The 5,789-nt window shown below is 59.5% G+C and overlaps 1 long non-coding RNA gene across 1 annotated transcript; it reads right to left on the bottom strand.

The window, feature by feature from the left end:
* Positions 1 to 509: 509 nt before the first annotated feature.
* Positions 510 to 2,145, bottom strand: LOC128814081 (uncharacterized). The gene is made up of 3 exons (XR_008439260.1): positions 2,128 to 2,145; positions 1,477 to 1,642; positions 510 to 945 (listed from the first exon to the last, which is right to left on the bottom strand). It is a non-coding gene; the product is annotated as an uncharacterized LOC128814081 (long non-coding RNA).
* Positions 2,146 to 5,789: the final 3,644 nt, after the last annotated feature.

Genomic DNA, 5,789 nt, shown 5'->3' with positions numbered 1-5,789 from the left:
CCTGGAAATCAAGTGTGATTGCAGCTGGCTTGCTGTGCCTCTGGGGCTGTTCATCAGCCCCATCAGGCCCCGAGGCCACACAGCCCTTCCCTTCCCTTCTGGCCCCCGCCCAGAGGAGCAGACCCTGTGCAGCACCCTGGATTGCTGATGGCCCATCAATTAGGTCCTATCAAGTGTGTGTTAATTAGGGAGGAGCTTTGTTTTGCCTGCTGGCATTGCAGGTCAGGCTGTGTCCCTGGAGATGTTCTTGATGGCTTCCCTCTTTTCCTGGGCATGCCACTGGAGGAGCTCCAGGCCCAGATGATCCCACAGAAGGAAATGTGCCCTCAGCCCAGGGACACTCAGCATGGGCTCCCCCAGCCCCTCGGGGCCCCGCCGCTGCTCACAGCAGCCCCTGCCTGGCTCCTGCCTGCCCTCACCGTGGGCATCCACGGCTGCTCCTGGGCATGGAGCTCAGCCAGTGCTGGTGCTGGCTGGGCTTTGCTGGTGGTACCACCCGGACACGGGGGTGACAGCTCCATCTCTTTATTGCAACCGAAGTGGGGGCCATCACCTACCCTGGCAGGGGCGGGGGGTTACCTTCAATAGCGTTTAGGGGGCAGGGCCAGGGAGCTTAGGGGCAGAGGAGGGACCATGTTGGTCTCAGTTGGGGCTGGAGGGTGCTGGGCTGGTACCGGGGTCTTTAGAAGAACTGGGGAATGGGCTGGGACGGGACAGAGGGAGATCAAAAACGGGTGAAGGCAGCTTGGGGATACCCATGGGGAGAGGAAGTGGCAGTGGGATCTACAGGGTCTTTGGAGATTTCCTCGTAGACAGATCTACTGGTGTCCTCTTCTCAGAACTCCAGAAAGGGCTGACCAGGCCCTTATTACTGCTGGAGGTGCTCCACAAGCAGTCTGGGTGTGAGGGGAAGCCACTGCTTTCATCTCCTGTCCAGAGCTGCGACTATGGAAAGAGAGGAGAGCCTGAGGCCACCAGCTGCCAGTGGCACACTGGGACCCTCCTACACAGCAGGGCCCAGAGCTGGCAAGGCTCCCCAGCCCAGCTGGAGCTGCTGGCACACCTTGGCCCAGCTGGACAGCTGCCCCCCAAGGCCCCGGCGAGCAGGGCACGGCTCTGGGCAGGCTCCCTGGCCAGGAGCGGGCCCCAGAGCGCGACTGCCTTGCAAGGGCAATCTCATCCCTGCTCTTTCTCCTCCCCACCTTGCCTCACCTCTGCCCTGTGCCCCTGGGGCTGCTCTTGGCCAGGCAGCCTCAGTGGGAGCCAGCAGTGGCTGCAGCCCCAGCGGGCCCCCCAGGACAAGGCCCAGCAATTAAGAGGCCAATGAAAGCACTGAGCAGCAGCAGAACCCTCAGCAGAGTTTTTTGGACAACCACAGACTGGCCACAACTCCACTGCAGACTCTCTGGGAACCTTTCCTGTCTATAAGAGACTTCAAAATAAGCTGTTTGAGGGAAAAAGCAACAAAGCACTCACCATTTTCTCTTCCAGGAATACCAGATTCTAAAGCAGCACAACATGAAGACAAGCTTCAAAAGAAGCATGCCTGCCATTAACTCTAGCGAGTAGCCTGTTCCATGACAGAAACCCCTTCCGATGCCCTTCTGGGAATCTGGAAGAGGTGCTGTGGTGCTGGCTGCATCTGTGGGAGCAACGGGGAGCGTGAGCCCGCGCTGTGCTGCACTGCTGAGCTGGCAGCACGGTGCATACGGCCAAACCCTTCTCTGAGCAGCCCCTGCCAGCCCTGGCCCTCCCTGCCCTGGGACAGCTCCCCCAGCCCCAGGGGACAGAGTCAGGCCCTGTCAGGAGCCAGTGCAGCCCCTGCCCAGTCAGGAGCCAGGGCTGGCTCTGGCCCTGGGCTCGCAGCAGGGCTCCCTCTCGGGGCTGCTCCCGTGCCTTGGGCCTCTGGGCACTCAGGGCCAGCTCCGGGAGCAGCTGCAGCGGGAAGGGCGTTGGTGCGCGAGTCCCGATTCCCCGGGGCTGTGAACGAGCTCCAGAGGCCTGGAAGCCGAGGCGCCTCCAGCTTTGGCTGCTGCCGGCCCGTGCAAGGGCAGGGCCTGGGGGAAGAGCTGCTGCCACACAGCCCCGCTGAGGGCTGAGCCCGGCTGAGCCCGGCACAGCAATTACCTCCTGTGCCTGTGCCTGCGCCTGGCATCGCCTTCCTCCCTGCAGCAGAGCTTGCCACTGAGCCACTGCTTCCTCCGGGATGTGCCTCCTTCTGCAGGGATGTATGGTCCATCACTTGAAAAAGGAAGAGGCACAGCTGGATCAGATGGAAACATTCCCCATTGGAGAGGTGGCATCTTCCGGAGGCAATGCTTGTCAAAGTCACAGGTAAAGATCAGGAGAATGCCCAGGCTGTGGGGGCCAGAGAACTCCCTTGTGCAAACAGCTGCATCTCCTCATCTGCTCAGAGACTGGGAAATTGCAGGGGATCTCAGGGTGTGCATAACTCGTGGTGCAGTTTGGGCTCCCTGTCAGCTGCTGCCAAATGCCTTCTTGCAGAGGCTGGGGAGAAGCTGCAGCCAGGCCAGGCTGGGAAACAGCCCTGCAGGCCGTGAAAGCAGTAGCGGGACAGCCAGGCTGCCATGGATCTCTTCCCGCTGTGCCGGGCACGGCGTGTCCAGATGTGCAAGGAAATCCCCCAGCTGCTGAGTCCCAGAGAAGGCTGAGGGGAATGTACCCACCTTGTCCTCCCTGTGCTTCCTTCTGTGATTGTCTCAGGAATTCGTTTGACTCATGAGACTTTGTGGCTGCAGTATCTTGGGTCTTTCCTTTTGGAGGACCTTAAGAGAAAGAGAGAGAGTTGTTCCATTTCCCAGGAATGGATCCCACAAAACCAGTGCACAGCCTGTGGGGTCAGCAGGGGCACACTACTCACCCCTGCGACGGGAGGTCTGTTGGTGCGCAGCATCCAGCCCAGGAGCTGGAGAAGTCCTCCCTGCAGACACACCTGTAACCCAAAAGCCACAGGAGCTTCTGTCATCTCTGCAGATCTGCACGAGCAGCACTGAGCCGCAGGAGCGCTGAGGGGATGGTGCAGGGCGAGGGCACACACGTGCGTGGTTCTGTCCTGGCACCTGCAGCGATGCCCCCCTGGCCGAGCTTTGGGCTCTGAGCTGGCAGCTCTCCCAGGGGGAAAGGCCTTGACCTACCCTCAGCATCTCCCAGAGGGTCAGTACTGGGTATGGGTTGGGAAGCTGCACCACCTTCAGCAACAGGTTCAGCTGCAAAGAAAGGCAGGACAGAACAGCTCCCGTGGCGCTGTAGGAGATCCTCAGGCTGCACCCAAGGCTCAGCCCGGGGGCGCAGCCCTGAGCCCGGCCCCTTCCCTCTCTGCTCTTCTCCCTGGCTGCACAGAGCACACGGAAGGACACACTGGCATTGCACATGGGAGGAAGATGGACAGCCAAATGCTCCTTCCTCCCACTGATAGCGATCCTGTGGGATCGCTCCGGGCTCCAGAAGGGAGCAGGGCAAGGCTTCCAGTTTCCTTCAAACTTAAGATGATGTTAAGGGAAATGGCTCATGAGTGAGCTCTTGTCACATTGACTCAGGTTATTCTCTCAGGAAAGGCACACTGAAAACTTGCCTCCAACATCCTCCAAGATCTTCAAACCATCATTCATCAGGACTTCCAAATAATCCAAGTCATGATCCCAGTCTAGAAGGGAGCACAGACCAGAACCATTTCTATGGTGTGCTGGAGTCCCCCTCTGCCTCAGGGAACTGGGTACTGCAAGGGGGTTGTGTACGGCTGTGGGAACCAGATGCAAATGGATATGGCCAAAGCTGCACAGGGGCCTGGGGAGCTCTGGGCTGGCTCCTGGTCCTCTCCACACTCTTTCCCTGCCCTGGCAACATCCCTGGAGGGGGAGCGGGAGCAGCCCAGGGTGCTGGGGGCGTTCTTCCTCCCACAGAGGAAATCCTCCCTAAAGGCCAAGGGTAGACTGCGGCAGGCAGTGCAACAACTGTCCCTCCCTCCCTCTGTCCCTCCTGCTCTCCTTCTGCTGGGACACTTCCCAGAGCCCCGGGGACATAGCCAGGTCCTCACAGGACACACTGGAGCCTTGCTCCTGCCCTCTGCCCTTTCCCCACCATGGTCACCCTGTGCAGTCTCTCCCAGGTTTCGGGATGTGTCTCCCACAGAGGGACCCCAACAGGACTGCTCAGTACCCGAGTGCCCTGAGCCTGCTCAGGATAATTCCCCTGGGCTGTGCCGCTCTTGTCTGGGCTGTGCCTGCACTGCCAAGCAGCAGAGAGGGCAGCTCAAGCCTCAGCAGGGCTCAGGCCCAGAGACACAGCAGTTACCTCCAGTGACTGTGCCTGGCATCGCCTCCCTTCCTGCAGCAGAGGCTGCCAATGAGCTACTGGTTCCTCCGGGAAACTCAGCCTTTAGCACAGCCTCTCCTTCCATCTCTGGAGAAAGGAAGAGGCACAGCTGGATCAGGGGGGCTGTTCCTCACTGGGGAGGGGGCATCTTCAGGAGGCAAGGCTTGTCAAAGACATTGATATGGATCAGGAAATGTCCCAAGCTCTTGTCACTGGGCCAGAGCACTCCCTTGTCAGTAGCACACCCTTGCAATCAGCTGCGCCTCCTGATCTGCTCAGACACTGGGAAATTGCAGGGGATCCCAAAATGTGCATGGCCCGTGATGCAGTTTGGCCACCCTGTCAGCTGGTGCCAAATGCAGAGGCTGGGGACTGGGAAACAGCCCTGCAAGGTGTGAAAGCAACAGTGGGGCCGCAAGGCTGCCATGGGTTCCTTCCCACTGTTCCGCGCACAGCATGTTCAGATGTGCAGGGAAAGCCCCCAGCTGCTGAGTCCCAGGGGAAGGCTGAGGGAAATGCTCTCACCATGCTCTTTGTGCAGTTTCTCCACTATTTGTTTCAGGATGTTGTTTGACTCAAGTGATTCCTTCTCTCCTCTAGGTTTGTTCTTCCCTCTCGGAGGACCTTAACAGAAAGTAGTTCCATTTCTCAGGACTGGATGCCACAAAACCAGTGCACAGCTTGTGGGGTCAGCAGGGACACACTACTCACCCCTGCGAAGGGAGCCAGGCTTGCGTGGAGCAATCAGCAAAGGGGCAGGAAAATTCCTCCCTGCAGACACAGCTGTAATTGAACAGCCAGAGAAGCTTCTGTCACCTGTCCTGGCAGGCTGTCAGCAATTATTCCTTGGTGGGACAGTGGGAACATACCTGCAGGAGGCTCCAAGGGCTTCAGAACTTCATTCAGCCAAGCTAATGGAGGAGCCTTCCCATCAACCTCATCTAGAACGGAGCACAGATGAGAACATTTTTCAGGGTGTGCTGGCATCCCCTTCTGCCTCTGAGAAATGGGCACTGCAAGGCAGTTGGGTAAGGCCGTGGCAGCCAGATGTCAATGGACATGGCCAAAGCTGCACAGGGGCCTGGGGAACTCTGGGCTGGCTCCTGGTCACTCTCCACACTCTTTCCCTGCCCTGTGCAACATCCCTGGAAGGGCAGCTGGAGCAGCCCACGGCCCAATGGGAGTCTCTCACTCTCATGCAGAGGAAATCCTCCCTAAAGGCCAGGGGAAGACTGCAGCAGGCAGTGCCACAACTGTCCCTCCCTCCCTCCCTCCCTCCCTCCCTCCCTCCCTCCCTCCCTCCCTCCCTCCCTCCCTCCCTCCCTCCCTCCCTCCCTCTGTCCCTCCTGCCCTCCTTCTGCTAGGACACCTCCCCCAGCCCACGGGCCCATAGCCAGTCCCTCTCAGGACACACTGGAGCCTTGCTCTCGCCCTCTGCCCTTTCCCCACCATGGTCA

Source organism: Vidua macroura, chromosome 13, assembly GCF_024509145.1.
Source record: "Vidua macroura isolate BioBank_ID:100142 chromosome 13, ASM2450914v1, whole genome shotgun sequence".
In the NCBI taxonomy this organism is placed as follows: Eukaryota; Metazoa; Chordata; class Aves; order Passeriformes; family Viduidae; genus Vidua; species Vidua macroura.
The sequence above is the reverse complement of the archived record's forward strand: the minus strand, read 5'-3'. Positions and strand labels throughout refer to the sequence as shown.